The sequence below is a fragment of the Entelurus aequoreus genome, linkage group LG02 (genome assembly GCF_033978785.1).
Source record: "Entelurus aequoreus isolate RoL-2023_Sb linkage group LG02, RoL_Eaeq_v1.1, whole genome shotgun sequence".
Taxonomy (NCBI): Eukaryota; Metazoa; Chordata; class Actinopteri; order Syngnathiformes; family Syngnathidae; genus Entelurus; species Entelurus aequoreus.
Genome location: NC_084732.1, coordinates 73,069,814 through 73,093,771, shown reverse-complemented (window position 1 = coordinate 73,093,771; position 23,958 = coordinate 73,069,814). Strand labels below are relative to the sequence as shown.

The following is a 23,958-nucleotide window of genomic DNA, read 5'->3' as shown; positions in this document are numbered from 1 at the left end:
TTCTTAAGGTTGATGTGGGACCCAAACAGGATGGATTCCGTTTTACCCAAGTGTATGGATAGCTTGTTGTCAGCGAGCCAGGTGCAAGTTCTACAGAGTTCAGCACTGAGGATTTTCTCCACCTGTGACTTGTCCCTGTCTGATACCAGTATATTGTATTGTGCTCTTATATTGCCATATATCAGCTACTGTGTGGAAGTGTGGGGGAACAGATATAAGAGTAACATAAAGGCATTGTATCAACTACAGAAAAGAGCTATAAGGATTATTCATAAAGTAGATTACTTAGAACACACTAACATATTATTTATTAATTTGGGTTTATTGAAATTACAGGAGCTAGTAAAGTTACAGACATTATGTGTCATGTTTAAGGCTAAAAGTAAAACCTTACCAGCAAATTTACAAAAAATGTTTGTCATCACTTCTGAGAATGAAGAGCCTAGAAGAAAAGTTAATTTCCAACGTCAGTATTTAAGGACAACTTTAAAATAAATATGCATATCAGTGGTGGGGGTTAAACTATGACATTCTCTTTACAATGAGATAAAAGATTGTAAAAATATATTCCAATTGAAAAAAATATATAAAGACAGAACAATAAGATCATATGGACAGTCATAAGTGTTTACATTTTGCTTTATGTTTATTATTTTACTTATTTTTTGCCTGGTTTTGTATTTGTTTTGTATCATCCCGTGAGGTGTATATTACTTCTTTTATTTTTTTTTGTTCAGTTTGTACTTCATGAAGTTTTGCACTAGTTGTGTTTTTTTGTTTGTTTTCGTTATATTTGGATGTAATTGTTGGTTTATATGATATCATTAAGTAAGACTATGTATTATGTTGAAGGGGGCAGGAAAATATAATAATTTTCTTCATCCTGCTCCTTCTCAGGCATTGATGTGTAAATGTATAATTGAATAATTGAGGTATAATTGTCTTATCAATCAAAGATGCACATCAATGAAGGAGGTAAATAAAAATGAAATGAAATAAGTCCAGGCTTGTCCCTTTTATACAAGAGCGTATATTTATTTTAAAGAACAATTTCAAAGTTTTCACCGTGACCAGCCACATATGTGTGATACTGCAAATGTGTCTGTCTGATACCAAGTAAGTATAGATCCAGTATTGCCGATACTTTTTACCTGGGAAATGATTATTAAAATAGTTTAATCTTAAAATACTGAGCAAAAGTTTTAGCCAAACAAAAAACAGTCAACGCACTTATTTGTAAACAATTAGATGTGGACCGCCAAAAGCTGGAAGTAATATGAGTCAATAAAAAAATATTTTCTAAATGTATTTGTTCTTTTCAGTTAGACAGAAAAAAATACTGCATATTAGTGACATTTGATACCACACATTTTCTTTCCGATCCGATACAGAGGGAAATTCATGCTGGTATCAGCGATACAAATTCTATGTGCAAACATACTATGTATGGTCTAATTAAAAAAGTTGTGTAATTCAAATAACATGTGTAATAACATAAATAATACAAGACACAGTTATTTATTGAAGTAGTGGCGTGAGTAACAATACAGTCAAGCTAAGAAAACAGGACAAAATCATACAAAATACACTAATAATGCTTCAAACCATGAAAAATAAAAGCATTAAAATATATGTATTATACCATTAGCACACAAAAAAATTCACAATTCAGTTACATGAACATGTAAAAGTGAAAATAATGAACATGCAAACGCTCTACAAAAGCATGTGTGATACTGCAAATGTTGGTATCTGTCTGATACCAAGTAACTATGGACTCAGTATTGCCGATACATGGGAAATTATCATTAAAACATTTTGTGACTCGTGCCTTTGATCTTAAAATTCTGAACAAAAGTTTTAGCCAAAGAAAAAATAGTCAACACACTTATTTGTAAAAAAAAAAATTATATTATAATATACAGGCGTCGAACTCAATGCCGGAGGCCTGATGTGGACGCCAAAGGCTGGAAGTAATATGAGTCAATAAAATATTTTCTAAATTAAATGTATTTGTTCCTGCGATGAGGTGGCGTCTTGTCCAGGGTGTACCCCGCCTGCCGCCCAAATGCAGCTGATATAGGCTCCAGTACCCCCCGTGACCCCGAAAGGGACAAGCGGTAGAAAATGGATGGATTTATGGATATTTTTTTCAATTTGACAGAAAAAAATACTGCATATTAGTGACGTTTGATACCACTCATTTTCTTTCCGATCCGATACCGAGTGAAATTCATGCTGGTATCAGCGATACCAATTCTTTGTGCAAACATACTATGTATGGTAAAATAAAAATGTCTTGTAGCATAAATAATACAAGACAAGAATTTTTGGGTTTTTTTCGAACTGAAGTATATTGAAGTAGTGGCGTGAGTAACAATACAGCCAAGCTAATAAAACAGAAGAAAACAGGACAAAGTCATACAAAATACACGGAAATCGTGCTTCAAACCATAAAAAAAGGAAATGATCAAACTAATAAAAGCATTAAAATACATGTTCTTGACTCTCATTTTCAAGAGGATATAGTATCCGAGGTGGTTTAAAATACAAATCCGTGATCCACAATAGAAAAAGGAGAGAGTGTGGAATCCAATGAGCCCTTGTACCTAAGTTACGGTCAGAGCGAAAAAAGATACGTCCTGCACTGCACTCTAATCCTTCACTCTCACGTTCCTCATCCACGAATCTTTCATCCTAGCTCAAATTAATGGGGTAATCGTCGCTTTCTCGGTCCGAAACGCTCTCGCTGCTGGTGTAAACAATGTGCAAATGTGAGGAGCCCTTCAACCTGTGACGTCACGCTACTTCCGGTACAGGCAAGGCTTTTTTATCAGCGACCAAAACTTTATCGTCGATGTTCTCTACTAAATCTTTTCAGCAAAAATATGGCAATATCGCGAAATGATCAAGTATGACACATAGTATGGATCTGCTATCCCCGTTTAAATAAGAACATTTCATTTCAGTAGGCCTTTAAAAGCTTGCGCTGGATATGACAGCTTGGGCTTTTAGCTCGGTGCCTAGCGTGCTCATCTCTTAATCAGGTGGACCCAGGTTTGAGTCCCGGAATGCACAGAGACAGGCAGATTATGCATTATGGCGGCGTTAACACAGTATTATCACAGTTCTTGGGGTGCAAATACGGAAGGTGATGTTCTTCACACCGCGAAAGGCGCTTTGAACACGGCCTCTCTTAAACCGGCAAGGCCGCCATTAAAAAATTAAACATTTTTAATTGCTTTATTAGGTCTCTGCGGTTTTCAGGGTTTATGGCGGATGAATGACAGATGACAAAGGTCGGTGTTCGGGGTTAAGACCATCTTCGGCGAGGTTGCAGTTTCACTTTCGTAAAACTGTAAAAATGCCCTTGATGAGAGCAATTCCTTCGATTATATTTTGTTTGTGTGCATCCTTCTCATTGCTGACAAACAACCACAATCTCTTGTGTTTTTTGTTGTCTTTTGGGATTTTCCGTCAGGAGTCGCCACAGCCAGTCATTCTCATATTTGTCAGGCTTAGTTTTTATGCCCAATGCCCTTTCTGACCCAACCCTCCCATCCATCCGAGGTTGGGATCGGCACTGGACTTTCTCCAGTTGTTTGGTATTAGGGTCCTAGAATTGAACCCACGCCATCTGCACAAAAGGCAGCAGTGTGTACCTCCATCGATCATAAAGAACCAGTTTTATTGGTAATGACAGCCGAATCCGTTTTTTTCTCGATGAACAGAGTCATGGATTTAACCGAGGGAGTTGTATCAATGCTCGATGTAAATGTAACACCTTAACTTATTTACGGTGGGACTGTTTTAAACGTCATCAAGTGTGAGCAAAATGTACCAAATGAATGGTTTGTTTATAGTACACGATTGTACTGATTCCCAAAGTATGCTTTTGATTGATTGAAGCTTTTATTAGTAGATTGCACAGTACAGTGCATATTCCGTACAATTGACCACTAAATGGTAACACCCGAATACGTTTTTCAACTTGTTTAAGTCAGGGTCCACGTTAATCAATTCATGGTAAATGAGAATGAAGATAAAATGGCACTGCAACGTCCTATGCTCATGCAAAAGGGTTAGTGTACCACAAGAGGGGGATATATATTAAGAAGACAAAACATGGTGTTTTGTGTTGTTTTGGCTGTAGAATCAGCTAAAGCAGAAATATAGCTTATGAAAGTGATGAGAAAAAATTAAGTCTTAAAACAGATCAGCCAATCTCAAGACATAAACTTCAGTAATAGGATTAACCTTTAATGTTGTGTAACTTTTATACTTGCTTAATCACTTAGAGAAGTAGTTTGACACAATTATTAGGAAAATGTCATCCACTCTGAATAACCTCAGCAAAAAAAAAAAAAATTCTAAATTGTGATGTTAAAAGAAAAACAATGATGTACATCAGGGCTATTCAACAGGCGACCCGGGGGCCAAATCGGGACCGGGAATGACACCACATAGTTCAGTTCAAAAGTTGTGAGACAAATATGTTTGATAATATACAACAAATACCTACAAACACAAGAGTGCCCCGTTTCGTGTAGAGCAGGGGTGTCCAAACTTTTTCCACTGAGGGCCGCACATTGAAAAATCAAAGCTAGCGGGGGCCATTTTGATATTTTTTATTTTAAAAACCAATACAATATATGTATAAAAAAATATACATTTAGGCTTCCACTCAGGCTTGATCCCGGGGACCCTAAAGGGTTTTGGTCCAAAAAATATAAAAAAATGTGTCATTATTCAGTATTATTATTTGTGTTATTATTCAAGTTTTTAAATCTCTAGATCAACATTAGGTCTATCTGTCAATATAAAAAAATTTAAAGATTTAAATTGTATGCTCTTTTTGTCAAAGAAAACCCTTTTTTTTTAATGAAAAAAACACAAAATAGGCTATATTTTCACCCAATAAAATTTTTAAGTGGGATATTTGAGATTATATAATAATTGAGCCCTAAAAAGGTCAATGACTCATAACACCATTGATTTTAATTTATTATTATTTTTTGAGCAATGGCACTTAAAAACTAATCACACTAAAATTGTAGGGGATCCAAAAGGGTCCTACTCATTAAAGTGTTAAAAAAATAAATTGTAATTATTTTTTTTTTACTGTTTACTTTTAACACAATAATCTCGAGATCAACTTCAGATCTATCTGTCAATTATACGTTTTATTGTTGTTTATGTTTTTTGTTTGTTCGTTTTAGGCCCTTCTTTAAAAAAAAACTGCTCGTTATTTTACATGGCAAACACAAAATATGCAACATTTTTCCCCAAAAATATCTCAAAATATTTCACGTGATGTAATTGGAGCCTTGAATAGGTCAATAATTCATTGACCTATTCAACGGCATAATTGCCGTTGTGTCCTTGGGCAGGACACTTCACCCTTGCCCCCGGTGCCGCTCACACCGGTGAATGAATGATGAATGAATGATAGGTGGTGGTCGGAGGGGCCGTAGGCGCAAATTGGCAGCCACGCTTCCGTCAGTCTACCCCAGGGCAGCTGTGGCTACGAAAGTAGCTTACCACCACCAGGTGTGAATGAATGATGGGTTTTTAACATGTAAAGCGACTTTGGGTACTTAGAAAAGTGCTATATAAATCCCAGGTATTATTATTATTATTATAATGACATTGATTTTGATTCATTATTATTTTTTAAAGAAAGAAACAGCCTACATGGCAGCTTTGTGTTATTAGAGTAAACATTGCTACATTTTCTTGTTACATTTCACCTGTTTGCTCTTTAAATACCACTTTTAATGTTTTTTATTTTTTTCAATCGTATTTTTAAAATGTGCCGTGGGGTCGTTAAAAAATGAACCGCGGGCCGCAAATGGCCCCCGGGCCGCACTTTGGACACCCCTGCTGTAGAGGATCTTGGACCGCTGTACACACATTGGCAGATTCTTGCAATGACATTTTAACACTGGTGTCCAAACTTGTGATTTACATAACTGAGGCGTTCCTTGAAGCACTCCTTTAAGTCCTCTCCTTTTTGGCAGTTACAATTTTTTTTTTCCCGCAATGTGACTTACATAACCAACAGAGGTGGGACCAAGTCATTGCTTTGCAAGTCACAAGTAAGTCTCAAGTCTTTGCCCTCAAGTCTCGAGTCAAGTCCCGAGTCAAGACAGGCAAGTCCCGAGTCAAGTCCAAAGTCAAGACTGGAAAGTCTCAAGTCAAGTCCCAAGTCCTGCATTTTGAATTTCGAGTCCTGTTAAGTTCTTTTAACCACAGACTAATATATTTACACAGATTGTGTATGCTTTTAAAACGCTGTATTTATTTATTAAAACAAGTGCATTTGAAATTGCAGGAAAAAAAATAGTGCTGACATTGCACTTCATAATAGCACTATTATCCAGTCATTTTAAACATTTAACTCATTCATTTACAGAATAAACACATTTGAAAAAACAAGTGCAACTGTACTTATTTGCACAAAAGTGTTAACATTGTATTTCCTTGGCACATTGCATTGTAACTACCGGTAGTTCCACAGCAGTTTCTATCCTGTTCTTACCTTATCTCATTGATCTCATCTCATACTGTATGTGTGTTGATGTGTGCGTACATATGAAAAACATAACAAAAACATGAACAAAACAATGAACAGAGTTGTACTTTTTAGATGTCAGGGCCCTATGCAATATGTTCACATATTCTTAATATAGTATACATTTTAACTGACCTTTATTTGACTATGTTTGTGTTTTTGTAGGTGGCTAAAATACGCGGTGCTGCTGATCGGCGTCTAACGTTACGTTACTGTGTGTGATACATTGACTAACGTAACGTTATGTTTAGGTACCTCATGCAACCCTGCTTAAAAAAAATCACTTGACAAAAAGTATGAATAAGGTAGCGAACTGCAGTGGACGCAACATATTGCCGTGTTTGCAATGACGTTATAACCATAGACATCTTATAAGTAGACGCAGCATTGGCTGCTGTGACACGAGCAATTTGGCCGCCATCTTGAAGTGGTGATGAGGAGCCGGCGAGCAGCCTAAACTGACAGTTGACAGGTAGAAAACAAAGATGGTGTTCAGCGTTTTCCAACTCAAATGAGCGGACTGTTGAAAATAGAAATCGGGTGATTACTTTTCACAAGTAAGATTTAACATTAATGTACTATTGGTTGTATTTTATGAAAATAATATTACCACAGAGTTGAGAAGGAGCAAAGATCTTTAATATTTGTATGTGAAAATCACAAAGAAATCTTCTGGGGGAGGATGACCCCCCTACATGGGTTTGCTTTACAAACTTTCAGCCCCACCTAAAACAAAATTCACCAGCCGCCACTGATTATAATGCATTCTCATTTTAGGCAAAATACAAGACAATACTTTCTTAACAGTATAATTGTAACCAGGAATAAGTCTTCAAGTAACAATATTCAAATACTAACATTGTTGGGTAAGACAGAATTTGGTTTTATTCTGAATCCAGTGAAACAGATTGGTGGTTTTAGCTGATATAAAGACTTTCAGGTGTTTATATATGTTTATGTTGAAGTATTTGGCAGACGCTTTTATCCAAAGCGACATACATAAAAAATACATATAAAACAATGACTGTAAACATGATCATTTAAGGGAAGAATGTAATACAAAATATCAATACAAAGTGTCAAGACAGAATAAACTCTCTGCTGCTGCAGCAACAGAGATACAGTCTATAAGATATATAGATATCTAATGTATTCATACATTGTTTATGTAGGATATACGCATGTATATATAACCTAATCATATTGTTTCTTCAATTTAAAAATAGCTGACCGTTTTTTTCCCCTTTCTCTGGGATTATATTCCCAGTTTTGATCTCGGACGTCTGGTCACTTATAGCGTATAAGAATATTATATTACTGTTAAGCAAACTATGAATAATAAAACACGCCAAAACATGTGTCCTTTATCATAGCTACACATATAACAAAAAAGTGCGTGAAAATCAGTGGTATTCAGTGAGGTAAAATGAATTAAATGCGCTGACAGTTCATTGCTCCTGCCAAATGAATTGCACTAGTGGAGCGGATCACCACTCCAAGATGGCGGCCCTGCGTCTTGTCTGCGCCTGTAGGCAGTAGCGCGCGATGCTGCGTACCCTTATAAGATGTCTATGGTTATAACGTTAGCAGTGAGTTTACAGCCTCACTGATTTAACTACACAGCAAATAAAAGTCACGTTACTTAGCCAATAAACGTTAGCTTACATTCAAAACTTACCCTTCTTTGTGCATCTTCAAATGTCGAACGAAGTTGGAAGTTGTTACGTCTCCGTCTATAATATTCGAACTGCATGATTTGCATAGGGCTATTAGTTTTTTGTTGACCGAGTCGTAGTTTTAATACCCGATCGAAATTAACTTTGGCATAATTGTTTTTCACTGCCGCATTGTTTGACAATTCTTCTTCATTGGTTGTCCTGCAATTTGATTGGATGAGAGCTGTGGGATGAAAACAGCGTAGATCTAGTTCGATTGGCTGTTGTACTGAGAGCACACCAGCTGACAGGAACAACACGCTGATAGACACAGACGAAGAAAAGGAAAAATACGGAGCTGCGCGCTCCCAAATAACTTTTTAATCTTTGGGTTTTGGGGAAAGTAGCAAGTCATGTCAAGTCAAAAGGCTCAAGTCCAAGTGAAGTCACAAGTCATTGATGTTAAAGTCTAAGTTGAGTTGCAAGTCTCTTTACATTTTGTCAAGTCGAGTCCAAAGTCATCAAACTCATGACTCGAGTCTGACTCGAGTCCAAGTCATGTGACTCGAGTCCACACCTCTGGTAACCAAGGTTTTGCTGTATTTTGTTTACTTCAGATGCAGTCAGCAGTCATTTGTTCAACTTCTTTAGTTATACTAGTAGTGTTCGTCTGGGTCGGGGGTCAGCAACCAGCGGCTCTAGAGCATTAGCTCCGTCCTAGAGGCTCCCTGGAGTTTTTTCAAAAAATGCATGCAAATTTTGTTTTAATATGATTTCTTTAGGACAAACATGACACAAACCTTCCTAACTGTTAAAAATCCCACTATTTATATTAAACATGCTTTACTGATGAGAATATTTGGCGAGCGCCGTTTTGGCCTAATTTCAGCTGTTTTTGAACTCGCCGCAGTTTAATTACAAGTACAACTTTCTCTGACACGGCCACAGAAAGACGTGTTTTATGCCATTCCTTCTTTGTCTCATTTTGTCCACCAAACTTTTTATGCTGTGCATGAATGCACAAATGTGAGCTTTGTTGATTTTATTGACTTATGGGGAGTGGTAATCAAGCATATGTGGTCGCTGCATGATTGCAAGCTAACGTACTGTCTAGACTAGCTGTATGTAGATATTGCATCATTATGCCTCGTTTGTAAGTATATTTGAGCTATTTTAATTTCCTTTACTTATGTCCTCTGTGTATTTAATTTATATTTGCATGTCTGGTGACACATTATCTGTATGCAATATTGTCTGCATTTCTCATAGTTGTTTGTGTGCCATGTTGTTCCAGACAACAGCAAATGTTACCCAGCTTGCAAAGATTGTAATAAATCCATTAGAAGAAGACAGCCTGCCGTTTCCTTAAACTTAGACACACACATCTATAACTTTGGCCATTCTGAGCTAGTAATTTCCAGAAGTTATCTCATCCTGTGAGAAGCCTCCATTTTACTAATGATTTCCAATGTTGCATAAATGTGTAGAATAAAAATTAAAATACAACATTTCTGTCAACAAAGATTTGCTTCAGCCTTTGATAGTAGGCTAATATAGCTAATATAGATGCTTACATCATGTGTTGCCTTCATTATAATACTTATATAAGGCTTTTAATTTTTTGCGGCTCCGGACAGATACATTTTTTGTATTTTTGGTCCTATATGGCTCTTTCAACATTTTGGGTTGCCGACCCCTGGTCTAGGTCTTCTCTTTTTCATCATTTGGGATAATAAACCGGTGGTCCGCGAGTTCAGTTAAAAAATCTTGTGTGAGATTCATATGTTTGCAGCAGATTTTTACACTGGAGGCCTGTCACAGACATGATCTTTGACCAGCTCTTCTGCAGAAGGCCCTTTTAAAAACAGCAGAGCGCTCCTTTAAAGCGGATCTGCACTTTTTTTTTTAGAATGTTGCACAGTCATTATGAGAGACAAGAACATATATGTCTTCCTTTTATTATTTATTTTAGGGTGAATAAAAACACTTGGAAGATACGGCTGTCACCGTTGTAGCCTTCGAAGCTCTCTGAAACAACTTTAAAATCCTCCAGCAATGTTTTATATACACACTGCAATGTTTGTTTATAATGTAGTAACAGACACGTTCATAACAATATATAATATGTTCAATAATTACCAAATTTTGATCATTTTAATCATTGCTGGGACTGATTTTTTCAGCGCAATGATTTCTGTTTCCATAGCTGCACACTTCCAACTTCTGGCAACAAATGTGTGTTCCTACTTCCGGAAACAAACACGAGTGTGTTCAAATTATGACAGACTTGGTAACAGACAACAAAGACAAATGAGGATTAAAACCTTATTTTTTTTAAGCTGAATATAAGGAGGATGAACGGCTGCTTCTAGAAGCCAGCACAAAGGAAGGGTGAGACTTTGTAGGAGACGGAAGCCGGGAGAGTGAAGGTTGGCGTGTCCCGAAGCTGCAAAATGTGGAACTTGAAGCTATGCTATTTCGACATAAATTGAGTGCTTACCCAAATAAACCGGAAAGAACTAGAACCAACACACAACTGTCCATTGTGTGAGTCACACTCATGATACACGCAGAACATCACCATTCAACTACAGTGGATACGCTGTCTGGCTAGTTGTGTAAAAACAAAATACAAAATGTGGGCTAATACTTTACAGATACTGTAATATGATTGTCCATGTTTTTCAGTCAATACGGTTTGGTGTCCTATTGCATTGTCTCGTGCATTACAAACTCAAACGTGTTTTGTGTTGATGTATCTCTTTCCGTAGCTAGCTTTTACGGCAAATACCAAAGCATGCGGATGTGTTACCACTCTAGAAAAATACGACGAAGAGAAATTAGGATTTACAACCTTATCTTTTTGAAGCTGAACATAAGGAGGACGAGCTGCTGCTTCTAGAAGCCAGCACAAAGGAAGGGTGAGACTTTGTAAGAGACGGAAGCCGAGAGAGTGAGGTTGGCGTGACCGGAAGCTGCAAAATGTGGAACTTGAAGCCATGCGATTTCAACATAAATTGAGTGCTTACCCAAATAAACCGGAAAATTGTCCTCGGCCAGCTAGAACAAACACACAACTGTCAGATACTGTAATATGGTTGTTTATGTTTTTCAGTCAATACAGATTGAGGTCCTATCGCATTGTGTGGTGTATCACAAACTCATTGATTGATTGATTCATTGAGACTTTTATTAGTAGGTCGCACAGTGAAGTACATATTCCGTACAATTGACCACTAAATGGTAACACCCGAATAAGTTTTTCAACTTGTTTAAGTCGGGGTCCTCAAACGTGTTTCGTGTTGACGTAGAAGCTAGCTTATCTCTTTCCGTAGCTGGCGTTTACGGCATATAGGAAAGCATGCGGATGTGTTACTACGCTAGAAAAATAGTTCCTCAGTGTTCGCTCTTACAATACGAATTTCGCTACAGCTTGGTTATTATACAGGTTATGTATAATAATGAAGTATTGTTAATGGTTTTTAAATACATTTTTACCGTGATTTAGATGTAAAATTGATTCATTCCATTAGCTGCATTGCTAGCCACCAAGAATGAGCCAATTATAACATGTTAGAAAGCGAAAAAACAAAACAAACTTTTATTTTCTTGTGTCTCATAATGGTTGTAAATGATAGGCAAAATCCAAAAAATAAAGTGCAGTTCCCCTTTCAGTATGTCAAAACAAATAGACCAATATCATATACCTACTTCAGAGGGTTCTACGGAATATACAAAATAAGACTAATTGTGAAGAGAGAAGTCCAGCCCCGGGGTTCGTAGCTTTCTGGAAATGTAGTTTAGTATCCCTGATGTACATTGTGTTAGATACACACTAAAAAATGTTAGGTTAAAAAATAACCCAATTTTAACCCAACTGCTGGTTCAGAAAAGGACAAACCTCTTATTTGAGTTATTTCAACTCAACATTTTGGGTTAATGTTTTCCAACCCAACTTTTGCGTTGAATTATTTAACCAAAAAGTTGAGTTATGATAACTTAATGTTGGGGTTTTCCCAACCAAAATATTGGGTTGAATTATTTAACCCAAAAGTTGAGTTATGCTAACTCAATATTGGTTGATTCATGACCCAACTATTGGGTTGAATGTATTTAACACAAAAGCTGAGTTATGCTCACTACAATGTTGGGTTATTCCAAACCCAACTATTGTGCTGCGCAATTTAGCGCTCCTTGACCCAATAGTTAAAAAGTATACATTTTACTGCTGGTTTGTCCTACTCCTTCTCAACTACTGATCAAAATTATTCTTATTCCATTAAAATATACTCAAAAGCAAGATATGAGTGACATTTTTTTTTACAATATTTGCTGTAGATCAGGGGTGCCTGCACTTTTTCTGCAGGAGAGTTACTTTTCAATTGATCAAGTCGTGGGGATCTACTTCATTCATATATATATAATTTATATTTAGTTATTTATGAATGATATGTTTTTGTTAACAAGTTAAAGGTGTTTAATGATAATGCAAGCATGTTTAACACATATAGTTAATATTGTTAATAAATTAAAGGTGTTTAATAAAAATACAAGAATGTTTAATACATATAGTTAATATTGTTAGCAAGTTAAAGGTGTTTAAAGATAATGCTAGCATGTTTAACACATATAGTTAATATTTTTAACAAGTTAAAGGTGTTTAAAGATAATACAAGCATATTTAACACATATAGTTAATAAGTTAAAGGTGTTTAAAGATAATACAAGCATGTTTAACAAATATAGTTAATATTGTTGATAAGTTAAAGGTGTTTAAAGATAATGCAAGCATGTTTAACACATATAGTTAATATTGTTAACAAGTTAAAGGTGTTTAATGATAATAAAAGCATGTTTAACACATATAGATTCCTTTCTTTCATGAAGACAAGAATATAAGTTGGTATATTACCTGATTCTGATGACTTGCATTGATAGGAATCAGACATTGGTGCTGATAACGTCCACATTTTCAAACGGAGGAGAAAAAAAGTCCTCCTTTCTGTCCAATACCACATGAAAGTGGTTGGTTTTTGGCATCTTATTTGTCCAGCTTCCGTACTCCTTTGTATACACTTTACAAGAAATACATTGGCGGCAAACTCTGTAGCTTGTTAGCTTGTGCACGCCAGCTCTCTGAGACTCTTATTTTGTTAGCGCAGACAGGATGAAGCAGAGCTTTTATTGTGCAACTGTGCAGTCGGTCTTTGGAGTTTTGACGACAGGTACGGCGCCAGAGTCTGTTGAAATAAAAAGTGTTTCTCGCCTTCCTGTCGGTAATTTTTTCTTAATAATGATCTGGCAACAGCCAGCGTCATCTCAGAAGACCCTCGGGTGCCGTGAATGTCAATCAAGTGACGAAAGTGATGTCGTAGTGAAGATTTTTAGGACTATTTTTTTTATGCCTGGCTGGCGATCGACTGACACACCCTCCGCGATCGACCGGTAGCTCGCGATCGACGTAATGGGCACCCCTGCCGTAGATGGTCATAGGAGTTCTATACAGCATGCTCAAATATTTGCATATACATAAGATGTGTGATTGTAAATAATGTTAATGAAATGAATCCTTAATAAAATTCCCTTCAAGAAAAAAGTACCTTTTTTTTTTATAAAGAAAGCCTTTTACCCAAAAATGTGTTACTCATTGAAAAACAACCCAAAAATGGTTCGTAGTTTTGAAAACCCAGAAATTTAGTTAAAATAATACCCTTATAAACAAAACAAAAAAAAGGGATTGCGCTTCATAAAAAGAACTCCCAAAATTTAACGCGACACTCGCAACTCATAAATTGAGTTATGAAAATAACCCAATATTTTTTAGTATGTAGAGGGCCTGAATTGTTCATGTTTAACTAAGTGCATGTTTATTGAACCGTATGCCTTTCTTTTACCAAACTAATTCCCTTTCTGTACCTATAAACAGATGTGCAAGAATAATGTGAGCTCTGACAAAATAAGTCAGCAGACATTCATTATTCACGATAATTGATTGTGGCAGGTTGGAGACAGTTCCTTGTAATGCAGCACCCATCAAGGACAGGCGCACGATAAACACACACTAATCTCCTCTGTCGTACATGTGAAAAACACCTTGGTCTGCTTTTATAACTGATGGTGGACTTTGATGTGTCTTCTCAACATTGTATGTGAAAGTGTCAAGTGCTATCATTTGCATGAAATAACAACAGCATAATGATGCTGTTGGTGCGTTGGCCTTTAACAAGGAGAAGGGCATTACCGATTTTAGTGGTTTAGAAGTGGTGCCTAAGGGCCAATCCAGTGAATCTGTGCCATTTGTGTCCCCAGGAAGTACATGTATAATTGATATAATTAACTGTAAAACAGTGTTCTTTATTAGGTAATGTGTGTGTTCCTTTGTACCCACTAAATGTTAAAATGAATTCTTGAAGATGTATGTCAGGAAAGGGTTTAAGGTCATGGTTCGATAGCTATACTATCATTATATTAAAATATCTTGGTAGTCAATTAAAAACATAATTGATTTTAGATATTTAATATTAATTAGATGTGTTTGGAATAAAAAACGTACTGCAACAAACATAAATGTACATTATTATTATGATAATATTATACAATCTATGCTTCATCCTGCTAGGAAAAAAACTGAAATATGTTTCTTTACCTTGATTTCAGATAATTATTCTGACTTGGTTGTAATTGAATATTATTCTTATTTCAAGAAGTATATTTAGCATAAATTGGTCACTGAAAGTGCCTGGTTAGAAAAACAAAATGAAAAAATGTTATGTATGTATATATACAGTATACATACACACGTATAAGTATATACACACCTATAATAATATATATTTAAAAAATATATATAAACATATATACACACGTATATACATATATACACGTGTATATACATATATATACACATATATACATATATATATACACACACGTATATAAATATATATACACACGTATATACATATATATATATATATATTTATCTATATATATACACATATATACATTCACACATATATATATATATGTGTATATATGTATGGATATATATATGTGTGTGTATATACACATATATATTTATTTTACACACACATATTTACATATACACATATATACATACATACATACATACATATCAATATACATACGTGCATAATATCAATACCTACTATGGTATCATAAACGATACTAAAGTGATTCTAAAGATCTTTTTTTTTTGGGGGGGGGGGGTGTTATTGTTTACAAAGTGAGGGAGTACGTCTCTGGATACAGATCGGAAATAATCGGATCAGAAAGAAAATCAGTGGTATATCGCACACTACTAGTAGTTGATACAGCTGTCGATACCTAGTATGGTATCATAAACGATACTAAAATGATTATAAAGATGTTTTTCTTTTCTTTTTTGGGGGGGGAAGGTAATGTACTACAGTAGTAGCACAGTATTATTACATCACTTCATAAAAGTAGAGTAGGCCTAGTTATTTGGAGTACATTCTATTGTATGTTATACTCTATTTATCTGATCTAAAAGTTTATTTTATTTTAAAAAGACATGATATATGTTACAATTGGGCTGTTTTGTGGGCCCAAGCACCAACTAAATATACATTAATTTCTGTCAAAATGCTGTTTTGGGGAATAGGAGTGCTTTGATTTATGAGCATGAAACATGCTTCATCATTCATCAAAGTGTCTTACAAAAATAATGATGTATTTTAAAACACCCCTTTCAAAGCCCTGATGCTTTTATGACGCTTGTATTTAGCCCAATAGCAAGGTTGGTACAACCAGTAGACAAAAGAAGGGAAGCCTAGACAAACTGGTCTGCAACATCTAGTGTTGGCTCGAAGGTAAGTTCAGATGTAAAAAAAAACTGTTACAAGCTGTGTCCCAATTCAGCGGCCGCAACTTTCCAAGGACCCAGATGACGAGAAGATGAGAAAGGATAGACTTAACAAAAGTATTAAGATAGGAAGCAAAACTTTTTTTTCAGATGTATGAGTGTTGCTGTCGGCAGATTTATTAAATATTATATTTTTAAACTATGAATTACACTGTGGAAAAGCAAATGGAAAATAGTAACAGTAAAACACTGCAAAATCCAAAATAGTTTATCACAGTAGTAAATGCAGTGGATTCCTGCAAACTAATAACCTGAATGACTATGGTTATAATACGTACAAAACACAACACTTTACTGTAAAAATAATGCATTTACAAATACTGTAATGTCACAAGCAAACAAATACTCTTAAGTCACGGTATTATTATTATGTCTAAATCAAAGATTTTGTGTGTTGTCCAGTGAAAGGTTGTACAAATACTTTCAAGTTAAAATCCGCAAATTTTTACAGTTGGTAACTGATTTTGCTTACGGTAAATTACTATGAAAAAAACAAATTAGGGCCAATTTTAGTTTTGCCAATCAGACTATACCCAGGTGCATGTCTTTCGAGGTGGGAGGAAGCCGTAGTACCCGCAGAGAACCCACAAAGGAACGGGGAGAACATGCATACTCCAAACAGAGTTTTGAGACATGTGAGCGGTACATGAGGAAATTGTGTTAGATGTAAATATAAACGGAATACAATGATTTGCAAATCCTTTTCAACCCATATTCAATTGAATGCACTACAAAGACAAGATATTTGATGTTCAAACTCATAAACTTTTTATTTTTTTTTTGCAAATAATAATTAACTTAGAATTTCATGGCTGCAACACGTGCCAAAGTAGTTGGGAAAGGGCATGTTCACCACTGTGTTACATGGCCTTTCCTTTTAACAACACTCAGTAAACATTTGGGGACTGAGGAGACACATTTTTTAAGCTTCTCAGGTGGAATTCTTTCCCATTCTTGCTTGATGTACAGCTTAAGTTGTTCAACAGTCCGGGGGTCTCCGTTGTGGTATTTTAGGCTTCATAATGCGCCACACATTTTCAATGGGAGACAGGTCTGGACTACAGGCAGGCCAGTCTAGTACCCGCAATCTTTTACTATGAAGCCATGTAACGCGTGGCTTGGCATTGTCTTGCTGAAATAAGCAGGGGCGTCCATGGTAACGTTGCTTAGATGGCAACATATGTTGCTCCAAAACCTGTATGTACCTTTCAGCATTAATGGCGCCTTCACAGATGTGTAAGTTACCCATGTCTTGGGCACTAATACACCCCCATACCATCACAGATGCTGGCTTTTCAACTTTGCACCTATAACAATCCGGATGGTTCTTTTCCTCTTTTGTCCGGAGGACACGACGTCCACAGTTTCCAAAAACAATTTGAAATGTGGACTCGTCAGACCACAGAACACTTTTCCACTTTGTATCAGTCCATCTTAGATGAGCTTAGGCCCAGCGAAGCCGACTGTGTTTCTGGGTGTTGTTGATAGTTTTAACTTGCACTTAAAGATGTAGCGACCAACTGTAGTTACTGACAGCGGGTTTCTGAAGTGTTCCTGAGCCCATGTGGTGATATTCTTTACACACTGATGTCGCTTGTTGATGCAGTACAGCCTGAGGGATTGATATATTCAACTGAATTTTGGTTGGAAATGATTTGCAAATCATTGTATTCCATTTATATTTACATCTAACACAATTTCCCAACTTATATGGAAACAGGGTTTGTAGTTACTATCGTAATCTAGTTACTATGGTAATCTGAGTCGCAGCAGCTCAGACGAGGCACCAAGCAGTGTGGGTGGGGAGCGTTTCCACAGTGTGTTTCAAGAGCGGCCAGCCTGAAATGCGGGTGTCAGAGACAGACGCGGAAGGAGATTTTTACAATAAAGTTCTAAAGCTTAGTGATGTATCAGATGCATCAGATTGTAGGTGGGGATTTTTTTACCCTTCGCGTTCATATTTTGCTGTGTTTGTTGCGTTTTGCTTGATTATAAAATATGTCGATCGAAAGGGGGTGTGACGTTCATATGTTGTAAATATTCAGTGTTTTATTATTCATAGTTACAAATGTTGTAAATCCCACATTCTTTATTTTCATGTACATTCTGGGTGTCTCGTTCAGTAAAAAAAACTTAATATTTCATTCTCTTTTTTAAGACGGTCTCATAACTTTTTTAGCATTCAATCAGACATTATTGTGAGGTTTTGTATTAGTGTTCCTAAAAATCAGATATGCCGGCCCCCAGCTACATTTTTTACTCTAAATTTGGCCCCTGAGGTAAAATAATTGCCCAGGCCTGACCTAGACTATTTTTCTATACATTCTAAATAAGCAAGGAAAGGCAATGTTATTTATAGGGCACGATTTGTACCCTAATGCAAAGTGCTTTACAAGAAATTAAAAGAAGGAAAAATTAATTCAATTAAAATCAGAAAATACAATCATAAACACAATCATAATTAATTAAGATCAATCAAAGGCTGTGGATACAATCATTTCAGTTGTCATATGCACAATTAAGTGTTTTCAGGCTGGATTTGAACATTGCCAACGTTGAGGCCCGTCTCACATATTCAGGAAGACTATTCCAGATTTTAGGTGCATAAAACTGAAACACCTGACTCTGGGCACCAGCGGGAGACCACTCCCTGAGGTTTTCGGAGCTGGAGATGGTTCATATGGCACAGGTGTCAGCAACCCAAAATGTTGAAAGAGCCATATTGGACCAAAAAAATCTAATGTCAGGAGCCGCAAAAAATGAAAAGCCTTATAAGGAAAGCAACACATGATGTAAGTGTCTATATTAGCTATTATTGACTGCAAACTTTTATCTATGAGGCGGGTGCGGTATTTGGATTTGATGTTCATGTTTGGGAAAATCTGCTTGCACAAGTATTTGTGGTGTTTGCAACAGCCATCTGCTTGGCACCACGGCATGCTGAAAGAGAGGCAAATCTTCGTTGACAGAAATGTTGAAATCTAATATTTATTCTACATACTTTACAACATTGGAAAACATTAGCAAAACGGGAAGCTTCTCAGAGGGTGAGATAACGGCTGGCTTAGAATGACCAAAGATATAGATGTGTATGTCCATGTGAAAGGAACCGGCAGGCTGTCTTCTTAATATAGAATTATTACAATCTTTGCAAGCTGGGTAACGTTTGCTGTGGTCTGGAACAGCATGGCACACAAACAACTATCAGAAATGCAGCCAATGTTACATATAGCCAAAGTGTCATGAGACAGGCAAATATAAATTAAAAATACAGAGGACATAACTAAAGGGAATTAAATGACCTCAAATATACCTGCAAACGAGGCATAATGATGCACTGACCAAATATGCCTGATTAGCACTCCACACAAGTCAATAACATCAACAAAGATCACATCTGTGTACTCACGCACAGCATAAAACATTTGGTTGTCAAAATGAGACAAAGAAGGAGTGGCATAAAACACGTCTTTCTGTGGCAGCGTCTATTCTCTGAGCAGCAGGAAGCCAGTGCTGTGACCCAAGCACTGGACTAATATGGTCGCATTTCCTAGTTTTAGTCAGGACTCGAGCAGCAGCATTCTGGCTATACTGCAGCTGCTTTACAACTCGTTTTGCAGAGCCCCCAGTGAGAAGGCCATTACAGTAGTCTAACCTGCTGGAGACAAAAGCATGGATCAGTCATTCGGAGCCTGATTTAGTGTCACACCTGGGTAAAGTCTTGTCTGGGTTTTGTCTGGTTTCATGTTGTCTTGTCATTTCCTGTTTTATTTTGAAAGGTTAACTCTCCCTCTCGTTTCAGGTCACTTGCCTTTCCTCCTGTTTCACTGGTCTGATGTCTCTCCTGATTGCGTCCACCTGTGTCACCCACCCCCATGTGTATAAATGGCTAGTCTTCCTAGTGTTTTCGTATCTTTTGTGCAAACCTCCAGCGTTCCATGTCCACAGCCATTGCCACGTTCTTTGTACCCTTTTTGTCAGGTAAGATTAGTTGTATAGCATTGCCTCCCTTGGAGCGCCTTTTGCATATTGTTCTCTTTGCAACCCTTTTCCCTCCGCAACTGGAGCGTTTTTGAGTTCATTGAGATTTTGTCAGTTTAGAGGTTAGGTAAGCTCGGCTTTTGATGGCCTGTTAAGTTTCTCCCCTTTTTGACCCTTTCCCTTGTTTGGAATAAATATTTGTTGTCAAACTCCTGCATCTGTGTCCAGAGTCCTGTTCTGGTCGTGACAGTAGGGAGACTAGCCATTTATACACATGAGGGTGGGTGACACAGGTGGACACAATCAGGCAATCAGAGACATCAGACCAGTGAAACAGGAGGAAGGGCAAGTGACCTGAAACGAGAGGGAGAGTTAACCTTTCAAAATAAAACAGGAAATGACAAGACAACATGAAACCAGACGAAACCCAGACAAGACTTCACCCAGGTGTGACAGAAACTGTCACGACCGGAACAAGACTCTGGACACAGACGCAGGAGTTTGACAACAAATATTTATTCCAAACAAGAGAAAGGGTCAAAAAGGGGAGAAACTTAACAGGCTATCAAAAGCCGAGCTTACCTAACCTCTAAACCAGGGGTCACCAACGTGGTGCCCGCGGGCACCAGGTAGCCCGTAAGAACCAGATGAGTAGCCCGCTGGCCTGTTCTAAAAATAGCTCAAATAGCAGCACTTACTAGTGAGCTGCCTCTATTTTTTAAATTGTATTTATTTACTAGCAAGCTGGTCTCGCTTTGCCCGACATTTTTAATTCTTAGAGAGACAAAACTCAAATAGAATTTGAAAATCCAAGAAAATATTTTAAAGACGTGGTCTTCACTTGTTTAAATAAATTCATTAATTTTTTTACTTTGCTTCTTATAACTTTTAGAAAGACAATTTTAGAGAAAAAATACAACCTTAAAAATGATTTTAGGATTTTTAAACACATATACTTTTTTACCTTTTAAATTCCTTCCTCTTCTTTCCTGACAATTTAAATCAATGTTCAAGTAAATTTCTTTTTTTTATTGTAAAGAATAATAAATACATTTTAATTTAATTCTTCATTTTAGCTTCTGTTTTTTCGATGAAGAATATTTGTGAAATATTTCTTCAAACTTATTATGATTAAAATTCAAAAAAAATATTCTAGAAAATCTGTAGAATCAAATTTGAATCTTATTTCAAAGTCTTTTGAATTTCTTTTAAAATTTTTGTTCTGGAAAATCTAGAAGAAATAATGATTTGTCTTTGTTGGAAATATAGCTTGGTCCAATTTGTTATATATTCTAACAAAGTGTAGATTGGATTTTAACCTATTCAAAACATGTCATCAAAATTCTAAAATTAATCTTAATCGGGAAAAATTACTAATGATGTTCCATAAATTATTTTTTAAAATTTTTTCAAAAAGATTTTAATTAGCTAGTTTTTCTCTTCTTTTTTCCGGTTGAATTTTGAATTTTAAAGAGTCGAAATTGAAGATAAACTATGTTTAAAAATGTAATTGTCATTTTTTTTGTGTGTTTTCTCCTCTTTTAAACCGTTCAATTAAGTGTAAATATCATTAATTATTAATAATAACATAGAGTTAAAGGTAAATTGAGCAAATTGGCTATTTCTGGCAATTTATTTAAGTGTGTATCAAACTGGTAGCCCTTCGCATTAATCACTACCCAAGAAGTAGCTCTTGGTTTCAAAAAGGTTGGTGACCCCTGCTCTGAACTAACAAAATCTCAATGAACTCAAAAACGCTCCAGCTGCGGAGGGAAAAAAGGTTGCAAAGAGAACAATATGCAAAATACAACAAAAGGCGCTCCAAGGGAGGCAATGCTAAACAACTAATCTTAGAGTGTCCGCCCTGAGATCGGTAGGTTGGAGTTCAAATCCCAGCCGAGTCATACCAAAGACTATAAAAATGGGACCCATAACCTCCCTGCTTGGCACTCAGCAACAAAGGGTTGGAGTTGGGGGTTACATCACCAAAATGATTCCCGGGCGCGGCGCCGCTGCTGCCCACTGCTCCCCAAGGGGATGGGACAAATGCAGAGGACAAATTTCACCACATCTAAGTGTGTGTGTGAATCATTGGTACTTTCATCTTTAATCTTTACCTGACAAAAAGGGTACAAAGAACGTGGCTGTGGACATGGACCGCTGGAGGTTCGCACAAAAGATTCGAAAACACTCTGGCACAGGACAGAAGGAAAACTAGCCATTTATACACATGAGGGTGGGTGACACAGGTGGACACAATCAGGCAATCAGAGACAGCAGACCAGTGAAACAGGAGGAAGGGCAAGTGACCTGAAACGAGAGGGAGAGTTAACCTTTCAAAATAAAACAGGAAATGACAAGACAACATGAAACCAGACGAAACCCAGACTAGACTTCACCCAGGTGTGACATTTAGACATTATTCCTCTGATTTTGGTCATGTTTTTCAGGTGATAAAAAGCTGACGATGTTATTGACTTAATGTGGATGTTAAAGTTCAAGTCTAAGTCCATTATTACACTTAGATTTAGATCCCATGGTGCTAAAATATAGTATAGCAGTTGATTTTTTGTTTTAAATCACTACAGTCACCCCAGCTTCACATGTCTGGTTTTAGGTGTTTTAAATGAATAAATGAATAAAGCTATATTTACATTTGAAAGTCTTATTTTTCCGCGCCGCATAGAGCTGCCATGTTGAAGGTATTTTTAAGAGCAGGGCAAGCAAAGAATCTTGGGAGATGAAAGGACGCGAAGGATACAAAAGATGCACACTTGCTGCTAATAGGAAAAACGGGCCCATTCATCGGCCGGATCCGAAGGACACTAGGAGCTTTTTTTGAATTGTGACAGCCTTCACGCACCGCGATGACGTATTGGGACGAATTAGGACACAGCTTATGAACACTTAATATGTAGTCAGCCAAGCATTGAACAATGTTTGTTGTGAGTAATATTTGGATTGGAGCAGAGGTGGGTAGAGTATCCAAAAATTGTACTCAAGTAAGAGTACCGTTACTTTAGAACAAACCTGGGCAAATTAAGGCCCGGGGGCCACATGTGGCCCGTTAAGCTTCTCAATCTGGCCCGCCGGACATTCCCAAATAATGTTTTTAGATCTATAAGATGGAAACTGTAGCCGCCATTATGATGTGCAGTGATGTTTTTAAATTACTGTAAGTCTTGAATAATACAAAATATTTAAATGGTTGGAATCTGCGCTTCTGCATGATGTACTAGTTACTATGGTAATCTAATTAGTTACTATGGTAATCTAAGTCACAGCAGCTCAGACGAGGCACCAAGCAGTGTGGGTGGAGAGCGTTTCCACAGAGTGTTTCCAGAGCGGCCAACCAAGGAGATTTTTATGACAAAGTTCTAAAGCTTAGTGATATATCAGATTGTAGGTGTTTTGTTTTTTTAACCTTCGCGTTCATATTTTGCTGTGTTTGTTGCATTTTTGTTGTGTTTCGCTTGATAGTAAAATATGTCGATCAAGAGGGGGTGTGATGTTCATATGTTGTAAATATTCAGTGTTTTATCGTTCATAGTTAATATTGTAAATCCCTCATTCTTTATTATTTTCATGTACATTCTGGGTGTCGCATTCAGTGAAAAAAACAACAACATTCAATTCCAATTAAGGCAGTCTGTCATAACGGTTTTAACATTCAATCAGACATTATTGTGAGGTTTTGTATTAGTGTTCCTAAAAATAGATATACCGGCCCCCAGACACATTTCTTTCTCTAAATTTAGCCCCTGGAGTCAAAATAATTGCCCAGACCTGCTTTAGAACAATATGACTCAAGTATAAGTAAAAAGTAGTCATCAAAATAACTG

At 36.6% G+C, this 23,958-nt stretch overlaps 1 protein-coding gene across 5 annotated transcripts in view; it reads left to right on the top strand.

Moving 5' to 3' along the window:
- The window catches only part of LOC133638920 (uncharacterized), a 46,575-nt gene that overhangs the window by 2,398 nt on the left and 20,219 nt on the right, over window positions 1-23,958 (top strand). For 4 of the 5 annotated variants that reach the window (XM_062031988.1, XM_062031973.1, XM_062031980.1 and 1 more), the window contains exon 1: window positions 15,903-16,082. The exons of the other annotated variant lie outside the window; for it this stretch is intronic. The gene's annotated coding sequence lies outside the window, so the exon portion shown is untranslated. Of the gene's footprint in view, window positions 1-15,902; window positions 16,083-23,958 lie in introns of those variants that run through there. 5 annotated transcript variants of the gene reach the window in all.